Source organism: Lonchura striata, chromosome 5 (genome assembly GCF_050655825.1).
Source record: "Lonchura striata isolate lonStrDom1 chromosome 5, ASM5065582v1, whole genome shotgun sequence".
Lineage (NCBI taxonomy): Eukaryota > Metazoa > Chordata > Aves > Passeriformes > Estrildidae > Lonchura > Lonchura striata.
In genome coordinates, this window is record NC_140707.1 from 49,267,049 (window position 1) to 49,281,621 (window position 14,573).

The following is a 14,573-nucleotide window of genomic DNA, read 5'->3' on the forward strand; positions in this document are numbered from 1 at the left end:
GCAGTCTTTACAAGCAAAGTGTCTCATTCACAAAAGTTTAATTGAAACATGAACATGAATGGCACAATTGTCCTGCTGGTCAGTTTTGAATATCTCCTGTAATAGACGCATTAAATAATTTGAAGGCATATGCTCTATTGCAGTAGTTTATTAAATACAAATGAGACTTCAGAGAAGCTTAAGAGCAGTCTTTGAAATTTCATTTACTTCTTCTTTCAATTCTTATTGAAAAGGGTTTGGGATTGTTTTTACTGTTTGTTTCATTCTTTTTTTTTTCCCAAAAGCAATCAAACTAATGATACAAGGTAGTTTCCTTTATCGTGTGAATCCTTGCATTCCCTCTTCCTAATTAATCCCATTGCCAAACCCCATTCACTTTTGTAATGAAGGTGGCCCCTTTTCGGTTGGGTCTGGTATTTACAACTGTGGGACAGAAAATGTCTTAGTACTACTTATTTGTTATTACAACATGAAGAGCAGCTATGAACAAATAATAAATAATGTCTGAGGAAAACTGCTAGGATTTAGAAAGTTCACAAAAAAAGCTGTCTTGCTTAGTATGGCTTTTTAGACAATTTTTTGTTTTTGTCTTCTGTGTTGTCTAGTATGTATCCTTGTTTTAAAAAATTATTCTGAGTTTGGAAGCATTGCCTCTGACGTCAACAATAGTACATGTTTATAAATATGTACACAGTGAGTACTGAATCCCAGATTTTAAAATAATACCTGTTAAAGCGAATCGTGTATTCTGATATTTTAACTGATATTAATCCAAAGACAAGCTTTGGCATCCTTCACTCTGAAGTTACAGCTACTTTTTTGGAAAGAAAGCATCTTAGACATTTCATCTCAGCTGTTAGGTAAAATTGGAAGCTGTTTAGTGCCTTTATGAAATGCATGATGCAAGGAGTCTTAGCCTTTTAAATACACACATTGCACAATCAAAATTAAATTGCATAGATATAATGCATGAAATAGGGTGCTTATCCTTGGAAAAGTTGGCCATATACAAGTTAACTCTGCATCCTCCTCTGGGCCTGAATATCAGTTGAATAATTGCAATAAGAAGAAATGTTAGATGCTATTTAAAGGCATTAAGCAAAGGGTAGACATTTAATACAGGTGACTCAGCTGTGCATTCAGTTAATATGGAAATAATTATTATAATGCAGCACTTCATTATTTATAATGCATTAAATGGAGATTTATGTATGACGCCTTTACAAATTATTCTCTTGCATAACAGATAACCGAAGTACACAAAAATTAAAATAAATACAGAAAGGCTAAAAGATCTTTTAAAAAGCAATATATATGATTTGATGATTAAGAACAGATATGGACACACACAAATAGAATTATAAACCACATTGTTCAGTGGTTTAATCTCTGGTTTTATGGAAATTTTTAAAAATATCTCCTCTGATACAGGAATACTGTCAGAAATAACTCCATAACTTAAATGAAAAAGTTATATGTTTTCTAGTTATTTCCTTTATGTAGAATGTGGGAAATTTTTATTCTAAAGCTCAGGTGAAGAACTAATGTAAAAAATGTTGTAAAGCATTTCATGTTGACTGGAGCTAATTAGCAGCAATGCTTCAGTGCTGTTCTCAGTTTTAGTCAGGAATACGCAGTACAATACCTTTTATTTTGCTGGTCAATAGATTTTTCCTTAAAACCAGATAAATCCAATAGCCTTACAATTTTAACTGTTTTTTTTTCTTTAAAAAAAATCTTGGTGGATACACTAGAAATATTTCCACTGGCATGTTGTGTTTTATGTTTTAAAATAAAAACGTAATTTGGTGAATTTGTGCCCTTCTCTAAGTACAGTGTATATGTGAAACATACTGTTTTGTGACTTCTTTTCTAAATCAGAGCTACATTTTTAAGGTAGATATACAAAGAAAGCAAGTTCAGACATAGAGAAAGCTGGAAAAAAGTAAATTACTTATTTAGCCTTCTCTCATACACAAGATAACTTTGAATCAGAAATAAATGCTGCTATCCTCTACATCCTACCTTTACCTATGTTTATCTGTGGAAATATGTACATTCAGGGAATTAGAAACTGGAATAATAAAAAGCTATTTCAGTGCTGTAAAAGCAGGCATTTTCTTATTTTGCAAATCAGGCTGTTTAAATATAGATGTGTGGAATGTGTAAGAATTAATCATATGACTTTAGTTGGCACCTCTGAAATTTTAATATCTAGAGATATGTGCAATGAATTTTATTTAATATTAAAACAAAGCACCACTTCTAAATAATTTGCTTTTAAATATCTGACGTTTCTCATTAGCTACACACAGACACAAAAGAAATCTCTGTAATGTTCATCTGAGTGCTAATTTACCCATCACCCCTTCATGCCACTTTTAAAATTCTTTATTCTTGTTTCAAAAGTGCTGGTTTATTTTTCCTAGAAAGTTTCTTCATTCTTGCCCATACTGACTCTAAGAAGTCAGAACAAGACATGAATCTAAACCCAGAGGGTCTAAAACTAGTCATTTGAAGATTTCAGGTTCAAGAACTTCAGCTCTGCATCATATAGGAGCCTATCCCCAGTCTGCAATGGGGGTTCTATCTCCCACTTGGAATCTGCATTTTTTTGATGTCGTACCTTGAGATCAGCCTGTGCTCACCTCTCTCACGGACCCTATGGGCCATCAGATTCTCCTTATGCTAAGGAGGGCTACAGGGACAGTAGGAACAGGCAGCTGGCTAAAACATGCAAAAACGAACTGCAGAATGCAAACACCAGAGTGAAGTCTGTCAGCTCTTGGATTGCAGAATAAATCAATACCAACTGAAATGCTGTGTATATTTTATGCTGGCAGTAGGTAGGACCTACCCTTTCTCTCCATCCGCTGTTATGCCCCTCAGACAACCATGACATATTCTTGGACCCCTATGAAATCACACTTCTATAAAGTGGAATTGGAGCTGAGAGGCCTCTTCAGGCTCAGGGTCAGTGAGAGTGTACTACATCTTTTGTTTCTGTTACGCTGCTCCTGCTGCTTCTAGGGATTTGAGAGCAAAGAGAATAAGGAGAGACTTGTGACTGAGATGTTAGCTGCACAGTTCAGCAGGCTATTTTCTTGTTCCCCCTCGTGCTACAAATTTCCAGATCGTTGAGCCTGTTTCTTCTGCTCTCTCTAACCTGTTTTCTTCATCTGGGCAAAACTCTTCTCTCACTCTTTTTCCTTGGTTGAAGCTGGGCTTATTTCTGGGGTTTGGACTCTGCAGTCAGATGATTAAGATCCCCTTAACCTGTACATCATCATCATCACCTTTGCACCAGAAAGTAAGAATCATCAAAGGCCCTATGTGTGACAGTGGTCATCCATGCAGTACAGAAAGCAGAAATCTGTGACAGTTCAGAGCACAGACACTTTTTCAGTCTTTTTCATCTGCAGAAAAATACATACTGAAATTGCAATTTGTGGTAGGTTTCCAAAGAAAATAGATACTGTTTGTAATAAATCACTATTCAATCACCTCTTTACATTAAATGCCTTTCTATGGAATTAAGTATTCAAAAATAAGAATTCTCTCCTTCTGTACAATCAGTATATAGTCCAATTCTTCCATATCATCCTGTCTCCTCTCTATTTCCTCTGGCTTTATGATTTTCTTTTGGGTTTCTTATCTTCCTCTTCCTGTACAGCCATTTGAGTTCCCATTATTATCAAATGCATTCCCCCCTCTTTGTCTCTTTCCTGTCATTACTTACAAAGATTTTGAAAACAAAGAAGCTAAAATGGAAATATTTTCTGAAGTCATTAACCTCATTGTTATGTTTATACTTGGTTAACTTTGAGAATTAGAGGCACCTGAAAAATATGACTGCGATTACTATACAGTCGGAATATATCAACTGGGTCATTGAGATATATTGCATAGGCCATATATCTAACATCTCAGGTCTCCAAAAGATGTGCATGTTTTTAAAAATAGCATTGGTCTAATAGTGCTTCACATTGAGGGCAGATCATACTATTCCATTAGAAAGTACAATGCTGTTTTTTTCTGGAAGCCCCTTTATTGGAAGTATTTTGGTGGAGCAAATATTTCTAAAAGCAACCTTCAAATTTTATTTCAATTGTATTGTACTGGATATGAAGTTAGAATTGAAAAGGTAATCTGATTCTTAGCATAAAAGTGAAAACCATGTTTCCGATCAATTGAGATTTTTCCTTTTCCTGACTGTGTTGGGTTTGAAGAAGCCCTTTCACTTGGGGTGTTAAAGGCTTATTGGAACAGCCTGCCAAAGTACATTCTTCAACCCTAGTTAGCTCCTGACACACCAGCATGAACTGGCAGTAGAGTTGACTCCTGTGCCCTCTCCCTCCCTCTTTCCCTGCAGAAACACTGAGACTGGAAACAGAGAAGATACATAGGGAGCGGAAAAGCGGGGCTATGGCAGTGAGAAAGAGAAGTATTAAATCTAGTGAAAGACAGGTGGTAAAAGCTTTCTGGAGGCCTCTTCCTCTTGAGTCACATACCCAAAGAGCCCAAAATACCTGTAACTTGGAGAGAGTCAATGAAAAGTGGGTTCCCATGTGTTTCCATCATGTGACTGCTTTCTCTAGACAGACTGAAACCATCAGGGAACTTGTCTCAGGACTGAGTATGGGAGCCCTGTAACAGCTGATCAATACCAGGCACTATGGATTTGTGGGGGCTTTAGTGTGGACTTTTCAGTTAGGATTTCAGTACGTTCATGTGCCTGTGTGATGGCAGTTTGTCTTGTTTTGTTGTTTTGTTCCTGAGACTGGAAGACCCCAGAACTTCACATGCTGTGAGGTGCAGGTGTATGGGATGGACTTGTCAACAGCTGAGATGAGTAAGTAATGCCATTCCCTGAGAAGGGAGGTGGCTGGGACTGCTTCACTGGTTTGTTGAGACTACGCATGTGAAGGATGACAAAAGTATAGAGAAGCAGTGTTTCCATGTATATTGAGCATAACATAGAGACAGAAGTACTTTCTCCAACTTTTCTCTGTTTGTTCCTATTCACTGTTCCAGAGTTTTATAAGGGTAAAAGCTTTGCAAACTTCTCTATATATTGAATTCGGGTTGGGTGTAGCATAGATGTAGATGTCAGGTTATTGGTGTTACCTCTGTAATTGAGTGGCTAATGGTCTTGATCTCCAGTAATGCCCTTTCTGAAAAAGAGAGCATTGAGACCTTTCAAGGACAAAGAGGCTTTGTTAGTATAGGATTCCTCAGAGTTACTGCAACTGAGACAAGAAAGAGCCAGTGTGTATCTTCTTACTGCCTGCACACAGCAGGTGACCACATGTCACCCAGTAACTTCTACATCAGGGTTCTATGTGTGCTGGAGAAAGACATACACCTTCAATTTAAAGTGATGGAGAATCTATCTTACACCTTCACCGTTAAAGATTTGCACCTTATTTCAGCTGGAGTTTGCCTAGCCTAAGCTTTCAGCTGTAAGGTTTCATATTTCTTTCTACTTATTTAAAATGACATCTACTATAGGAAATTTTATCCTAGTTACTGTGTCACCTCAACCTCTTTGCTGCTGCAAAAAAAACCACACTTCATTGATTTCATATACAGAAAAAAAATGCTTGTATTCCATAAATAAATGTAGCTAAAATGTCACTTCTGAACTGGGGTGAAAATGGAGTATATAAGAGAGAACAAAAAGGAAGATACTGTTTGTACTTGCAAAGATTTAAAAAAAAAAAATACTCCTAAGAGTATCATATCAGAAGAGAAAAGAGTTTGGATTATGGGATGTATTTTTGTTTCCATTTGCTATTTGAAGCAAGTGGTGATTCCTCCCATTATGAAAAGACTCATAAAATCTTATGATTCTTTTTCTTCAGAGGGCATACCAGCTATTCAGGATAACATATGTACTGCTCAAAATAGTGATGTATATAGCTCATGCTCTAAACTAGATAACACCAAAGAGGACATTAGAAATAAGAGAAAACCTTTGGATCTTACAACATTGTTTACTGACTCAATAGCAAAAACATGGTTTCTAGAGGTTCTTCCATTTTCTGCAACTTCTAGAAAAAAAATTTGTGTTACACACTGCATGGACATCATGATGGAACTGATTCCAATAAAAAGGAAAAGAGAGAAAGATAAACCCTAACTTTACTATAACACCACAAAAGAAGTTGCCCTATGTAGCCTGCCTCTTTAAGAGCTCAGGAAAAATGAGACTTTGAGCAGCTCAATGAGAATCATCATGGTTCAAAGGTGTTGATATTCCTGATACACCCAGATATACCTGGGAAAGTCCAAGAATTAATGAAGTTCAGAAAGTTTCCAGACACAATTCTGATAGCACTCTTTGAAGCCAATTATTCTATACCTAGCCACTTTGAACATCTTGTTAGATGTACTAGTGTTGTCTGAGGAAAGGGTTATATGAGCTACTGGTCTGATTGGGCTTTGCCTTTTTATATAATCTTTTCTCTAAGCCTAACCATTGCTCTATGAATAATGTTCTAGTTTCTATGAACTTTTGAATATCCACGCCATCCCCATTTCTTTCCTGTCCCTGCAGTATTACCAGGATTTTTGTCTAAGCTGTAATAGCCTCATACACATCCATGAGCCTTACCCCTTCATTAGAGCCTGGATTTTATTGGTGTAGCACACTACTGGAAATGAGTTGCAAAAACTCAGTCAGTAAAGATTAGCAGAGAACTTCCAGAATACACCACCTCACTTTCCTGATTCATCCAAGCTTTGATACTAGTGTACATTACAGTGCAAGCTCTCCATTGCCAAGCAGACTCTGGATCATTCATTTTTTTCCCTGACTATTTTGGAAGAGGCTGGTCTGGATGAGACAAGGCACCCAGAAAGAATATGACTGCAAAGACATTTTTAAAACCTGTTGTCCACTTTAGAGAAATCTACCTTTCACAGTTCTTGACAAAATTCAGATTGTGACAAAGGCATACTTTTTCTACTCAAAAATGTGAAAAATAGACCCATTTCATTGCTCTGGCCACATTATCTTAAAGCAAACATTAATAAAGATTGCATAGATTGTATATTGAAAAGTCAAGGATTACAAATAATGTGTTTCCATTATTTATATTGCTAGAGGACATGTTTGTCCTGCAACTTATGTCTTACAAAGAGTCTTGACTTCTGGGTTTCACTTTACTAAATTGTTAGATAAGAGAAACACAAAAAAATACTGAAATGATTTTGTCACTGAGGTCTTCCTTTCTACAGACAAATTCTTCACTGTTTCATAAGAAATCCCAGCGCATTGAATCTGTAAGCCAGAACTGGCTGCATCAGGTTTCACTCCAGAATAAATCCATCCAAGTGACAACAGCCCTAGGGAAAAAAAAAAAAAAAGAAAAAAGGAAAAAAAAAAAAAAAAAAAAAAAAAACAACTCCATTTTAAAAAAATGTTGTTCTGTGTTCAGCTGTGTTTTTGACTGGATGCTGCTGGTTTCTGTAGCAGTCAAATTCTTCTCCCCTCTGACCTTCCCAAAAATACTCACTAAAGGAATAACATAATTACATCTTCAGAAGACAAGAAAGCTTTTCCATTAATTTCAGCACAAGGAAAACAAGGCTACTTCTGCATGTTTTGAAGGCATTTCTCAGACTTCTCTACAGATCTGGTTTTGATAACACTGGGTCCACCCTTTCTCTAGTTGGGAAGACTTCCTCCACATCCTAGGAAGTGTTGGTTGCAGGTCGTATTTCACTTTCCATATCAAAAGAGCCTGCTGGTATGCCTCTTAGCATAATTTAGAGACTTATCACTTTAGACCCCTTTGCTCCCTCCTCTATTTCAGCACGTAACTTTCCTGTGTTACTGTGTTGTAAAACCTGTTCTTCCTCAGCGAAATGTCAAAATCATCCAAATAGACTGAACTGAGCTCACTTGCCTACAGTCTGATCAGCTGCCTCCTAATTCTAATAAAGTCTGGAGTCTTTTGGAGAACAAGATGCCATGCTGGTTTTGCAGAGCTTTGTACATGCTAGCGTTGCTCTGGCATGTTTCTTCATGCCTGCTCTCCATTCTTACAGCAGCCTCTCTCATTATCCTAATCCTGTGTGAGATAATGCTTGAAGAAAAAGCTTGATTCTCCCTGGTTTTTGCCTTTTCTATAAGCATTTTTCAATACATACATGCTGAGAAAAGTGCCACCTCTACTTCCTAGCTTTAGTCTCTCCTTTATTGCTTCTCTAGTTCTTGGTTCTGTCTCAGGCAAGGATCATACTGAAGCTGTCCGTTTTTTTTTGTCAAAGTAGAACCTTTGCTGTATTTACTTTGCCGTAAGTCCAGATCTTTCTGCCTTCTGTGAGTAAGCCACACACACACACAATCACAGGTGCTGCAAGCAGAGGAAAGAGGAGGGGCAGCAGAAATACAGGGTTACTCCTCGACTGATACCCAAAAAGGTCTTGTCATTTGAACGAGTTCAGCTCTGTTCAAGCCTGATGTAAAACAGATTAAGCTGTGGCCTCAATTGCTTTCATCTGTTTAACAATCTTTCAAGGCAATAATTGGCCATTGTTTCTGGAAGAAAATGGTTTTGCCTGCATTTTAATAAAAATACTTTTTCTAGCACTAAAATCAGTTGGTTTGGAGCATCCTACAATATGCACAGAGTATTGTTGGATTTTACTGTTTTATTTTATTATGGCACTGATTATTTGGTAAATGTACCTCCAAATTATAGGAAAGGTCTGAAGATCACTTTATTATGCAGAAATGTGTATAGATCCCTTCAAGTAAATATCAAGTTTTCTTAGACAAAGTTGTGTCTGTGGCTATTGGACTGAAATCAAAAGACAAACAGTAAATCATGGCATATCCAAGGAAGCAGTAAAAATCTGAAATTAAAAATAATCCTGCAAGGAAGAAAGGTCAGGCTAATATACCTCTAACAGCCCTGAAACAAAATTTTTAAAGAGATAATACCAGACTACCCCAATGATCCCTGTAAAGAAATTTTCAGGGCAAATGGAGCAAGTCTAGCAGCACAGTTATGGAGCAGGATACACATGGGAACTCTTGCACACCAGCACTCAGTTCCACACTCAGCATAATGGCAAAGGCTACTCAGAGGGTAACTCACTCATTTTTAGAAAGATGAATTTGAATACTTCAGCAGTCATCATCAGGCTGAAATGTTCAGAGCAGTACAGGTTGATGGGGCTGAAAGATGCAGATGGTGTGATTATTTTTTGCTATTTTTACTTATTAGACTTCCTAAGGAAAAGAATAACAAAAGAGCAGTGAGTTATTGATATCACTGCCTGTGGGTTATTGTGGGTTGCGAGAGGTGACAGAGAGCTGTTTGCTGTCACCAAGGAAATGCAGGATAAATTTAGGAGGAGCAATATCATTGCACCTGACCGGGTCAAGGTTATAATGGTGGTTGTTGGGCATGTGCTGATGCTATTAAACCTCTATTAGCATGGAAGGGCTTGATCCTATTCTGCTAAGAGCTGGAGGAGGTCTCTCATCATAACTTCAGCAGGAGAAGGATTGGGTCCTGACAGTATACCCATGGCAAATATTTCTCTCACACGGGGAGAAAAAAATTGTCCCCAGATTTTAAACGGAATAACCTCAAATTTTAAAGACTTTTGAAAAGTTTTGAGTTTAATTCACAGAGATTTGATAAAGACTTTTCGAGAAGCCCTAATGATTGGGGGATTTGGGGGGAGGGGGGGTGAGGAAAGAGGAGGAAAAAAAAAAAAGAGAGAAAGAAATGAGAGGATGGCACTTGAAAACGGTAATTATGTGAATGTCAGTAGCAAAAGCATCCCTCTCGGGCTGTCCATATGAAACCTGAACACAAACAGAAACTTGTCATACGAGCCAGGAAATAACCCCTCTGAGTGCGTGTTTTTCCCGTTTCAGCGGTGTGAAAGCCTTTCGGCCAAAGTCTCGGACAGCGGCAGGCAGGTGGCGTGGTTAGGTGCCGCTTTGCCGGGGTGCCCTCGGGAAGCCGCGCTGCGGGGGGATGTGCTCGGGCTGTCCGTGCCAGCGTGCTGCCACGGCGGGGCGGGGGCGGGCAGCGGGAGCCCCCCTCGGGAGCCGGCCCAGCCCACGCTCCGCAAACGCCGGCAGCCGCCGCCGCTTCGGAGCCAGCGAGCCCTGGGCCCGATCCCGGGCACGGGTCACCCCCCTCCCGCCCCGAGGTTTTCCCGTTCGTAGGCGGAGGGGTCCGGCCCAGGGCAAGCCGCTACTCCCCCCGGCTCCTAGAAGAAAGGGATGCAGCAGGCATCTTCTCCCCTCTGCGTCGCAAGGAAATTCAGCTTGTTTTTTCTTTCCTGCTGTTTCCTATTCATTTTCGCCAGGGAAACCCGAAGAGTGCTTTGCACTCCAAACCGCCGAGCGATGGGGCGGTAAGGATAACATTCAGGGGTTGAAAAAATTAACTATTGCCTGGAGAATATAACTTAAAAACTGCTCCGAAATATTCTGTAGCTATTTAATTGAAGTAAACAAAGTGCAATAAATTCTAACTCAAATATGATTGCACTGAGATTAAGCTCTAATTGCTTAAGGCTCAGGTGGAATCTGCAGGCTAAAGCCTATAAGAACAATCTGAATTTCACAATCATTCTGTCAAAAGCAAAGAGATGAGAGCCCACACGCTTCCTAACAAGTCATTTTTAACAGTTACAAGCTCCTTACAAAGACCACACAGGGAGTCTAAGAGATGCAAATCTAATCCCTGGTCATTCTGCAGGCCTTCAACAAAGATGTACTAAAGCCTAATAGAAAAGAAATCAGTTCTCTGTCACCAGCTCCTACTAAAATCTATTAGAGAAAGTACGGATCGTGTATTTACAGCAGTTCCTTTTAAAGGTTAAGGACAAGTACATATAAAAGGTATAATTTTTTAAATGTGAAATATTTAATGAAATCCATCATCTGCTCTCTTTTATTCCTGAAGATGCTTTGGTATTTAGTTCGTATTCATTGACCATAAGAATTATCCATCCCTTTGTTCTTTGAAATATTAGCAACAGATTTTTTTCTTTTAATGTTAGTCATTTGGACGAGTGCCGTTTTGCTTTCTTGCTTTTTTTTTTCTTTCTTTTTTTTTTTTTTTTCTTTTTTTTTTTTTTCCCGGTTCCCTCATTTATAAACCCGTCCAGGGACATTAAAACAACGTTGGTAACTTTTCAAAATACCTTGGAATACCTCCATACCATCGATAGTTCGACCACTGTCCAGGAGAGAATATTTAAATCAAACGAATATGTAAATAAAGAAGAATAAAGAGTCCGTCTGTTCTTTGGCAAGTGATACACAGAAATACACAGCCTTTTCTATGACACTCTGATAAGTTTTGGGTTTAATGACCTTTTAGTCCCCTCATAGCTCTCTGTATACTGAATCCTATCTCCCGGCAAATCTCACCCTGATTTAGTGCGGCTGTCTATTGTACGTTTGAATAACTCAACACGAAAATAAACGCTTTTCTACACGAACGTACTCTCGCGAAAACGCATCTACACACACCTCAGTGTATATGCATACACCATGATTTTGCAGAAGGTCTTCATTAACACGGGACGCACACATACACTTGTAGCATGACTAATTTTTAGGTCACTTCTGTTCCTAAAACGTTCGCCTATTCCTTTTGCCGAAGCACAGTGGACATGAGGAGTAGTTCTTAAATTACAACTGGAATCAGAGACTGTGAAAACACGCGATGTTTCTGAGGGTAACATGTCTTTCTAGTTCGGGACAGTTACCGATGTGGATGAAATTTTGACCCCCAGATATATCCCTGTATCTTGGTCACATACACACACGCATACATACACGCACAAGGAACTGGAGTGATCTTTAGGAGTTATGTAAAAAAGGAAATCGAATCGGAGACGTTTCCCTGCTCTGCTGAGAGCCCTGGAATGTTTTTCCCAGGTGACGAGAAATTCGGTGCGATTCAACTGGGTGTCTTGAGGAGAGTAGAAAAACACATGGGGCCAAAATCTACTCCTGTCTCCCCCTGATTATCACATATATTTTGGTGGGACAAGTCGCATGAATAAAACCATCGGTGTTTGTGCTGGGAAGTAACTTTTCCTAAGACGAGTTGGTCCTTTTTTTCTTTCTCACTTTTTGCACCCTATACCCACTTCCCCACATCGTGGTCTTCGTGAGTGAATCAGCTCCAGCCGCTGGGCAGGGAGAAAGCATCTGTCCCTTGGAAACAGCGGCGACCGCGAAGCCCTGCTTGGGCACAGCAAGCGGCATTCCCCGCTGAGCGGCGCGGAGCGCTGCGGCTCGGAGCCCCGCGGCGCCTCTCGCTCACCGGCTCCGAGGACCCCTTCCTTCTAGAAACTGGCCAGCAGCTTCCCCCCACGACCAAATTTCTATCATGAATGTGAAGGCAGCCCGGAGGAGCTCCCTGTCCCCGTTGCTCGGCTGGTCATGGGAAGGGTCCCACGAGTGATCAGTGCCCAACCTTTTTTTTGGAAGAGGGACATGACAGAGGAGGTTTCTCACTGTGAAACCTCAGGCCGGGGAGGACGCTCTTCAAAGCACCGAGCTCGGCCGTTCGGGGCCTCCAGCACCCGGCCCCTCGCTGGGCTGTCTGGCCCGAGTCCTAATTAGGGCTCAGACCTAAAGAGCTGGCGCAGAGGGAGGAATGTGGGTCTTCCTTGGCGGGCTGGGGTAAGCAAAGTAAAAATCCGGTGGAGAAGAGTTTCCCGTCTCTCTATTGCACGGGAGAAGGAGGGGCTGCAGGTGGCGGGGAACGGAGTGAGAAGGGACTGGGTGAGCAGCGGGTCCCGGAGCTCTGTCCGGAGCTGCCCCTACCGCGGATCCAGCGAGCGGGAGAGAGTGCCGGGCCCGCCGCGCCCCCGAACGAGCCCCGGTGCTCTGCACAAATCCACCTGTCATCCCCCTCAGTGTGTGTGTGGCTTGCAAGTCAGTAATAACAGTTTGCGCCTCTTGTAGGGCTAATTCAGATTTCTACGACATTGCCTTATTTATTCAAATATTTATTTATTTACCATATCCGCCCCCCCCCCCCCCCCCCCCCCCGCCTTTCCCGGCAGCTGATTTGGTCTTTTAAAGTGGAAGAGAATAAAACACTGTGGCAGAGGGTGGGAGCCCGGAAAGCAGGACTGCTGTGACTGGGACGGGAACGCTATTTAACTATAAGAAACAAGTGCCTGCCTTCAAAATCCAAACAGGGCGAAGGGTCGGGCCGGACCGGGCCGCTGCCTTGTAACCGCGGCGCGCTGTCTGCGATGCGCACCGCCGCAAAAACACGTAAATGAGGGAAATGGGAAATGCCAATTAATTCACTGTGCGCGGGGCTATTCCGCCTTTGGGTACCCACAGGCGAGCCTGGGCTTCCTTGCCTGTTTCTATCGGCGGGATAATTATGGTGGAGGGCGCGCAGGCCTCCTGGCTTTCTCCTGGCTGCGGGTACTTGAGGAATAAGAAAAAATGCCCTAGAGCAAGAAGAGGCGGGGAAGTGCGGTGCCTGCTTGGAGTAGGGATGGCTGCGGGAGGGGTGGGGGGGATGAGGCGAGAGAGGAGATCTGCCCTCCCTGATGCCATATCACCCCCAAAGCTTTGCGGTCTGACTTTTGCGCGTCCTTTTCCCCACTCTCTCAACAGGACGGGTCGCGGCTTTCGAGGGCCGCGGCCGCGGGGAGTCTCGGTTTGCTTCGGCACCCGCGGGTGGGTGCGTGTGCTGCCCTGGTCCTGGCCCCGGCGGGTGGGGCTCCTCCAGAGCAGAGCCGGCTTCGGTGCCAGGCTCTGGGCGCGGCGGGTAGTAACTCCCCTTAAGGCCCCCTGCGCCTGTCCCTCCTTAGGGTCTTATTTAAAAAAATAAATTACCATTTCCTAGGGTTCATTTACCCGGTGAATTTTTGATTAAGTGATTGTTAACCCTAAGCTGATAGGACAATCAACAGGCTTTTCCAATCACCGTTTTTACTTGGTGGGCTTTTGTTTTGTGTGTGTGTGTATGTGTGTGTTTTCCACCGGGGCTCTCTCTTTAGGTCAAAACCTTGCTTTCTAAAGCAATTAAGAGATATATTAAAAAAAATACGTCGTGATTAATACCATAGTGTAAAAAAATGGTCTGCAGCAGGAAGAAAATATTTGGTGCTTGTCTGTAGATTCTCTCACCTACCACCTACTCTGAATGCGTCCTGTATCTTATAGCGTGTCCGGCCCTCATGATTGCAAATAGGCCTGTTTTCAAATGGAAATAGGACTTCCAAACTGATTATGTGTATTGAATCGGAATCACTCGCTAGATCCTCTTGTATAAAATGTATTGAAAAAACCATGATAGTTGCACAGCTCTGAAACTGGCTCCTTCTCATCTCAGGGAGGTCGATCTATTTTGCAACTTTTTGCCATTTGTGAATGTTTCAGCTAGATAATTACGCTACCATTGTGGAAAGGCGATGCATTGACACAAACACACAAACACACACACACACACACACACACACATACACTCCCATGCGCGCACACACACACAGAGCCACCACCGCGGAGCCTACTCTGCGCAGCCCACGCCGTGACCAGACTCCCACGACAA

At 41.5% G+C, this 14,573-nt stretch overlaps 1 long non-coding RNA gene across 1 annotated transcript; it reads right to left on the reverse strand.

Moving 5' to 3' along the window:
- Window positions 1-545: 545 nt before the first annotated feature.
- LOC146767363 (uncharacterized) lies at window positions 546-13,034 on the reverse strand. The gene is made up of 2 exons (XR_014956056.1): window positions 9,111-13,034; window positions 546-7,350 (listed from the first exon to the last, which is right to left on the reverse strand). It is a non-coding gene; the product is annotated as an uncharacterized LOC146767363 (long non-coding RNA).
- Between the last annotated feature and the right edge of the window lie 1,539 nt (window positions 13,035-14,573).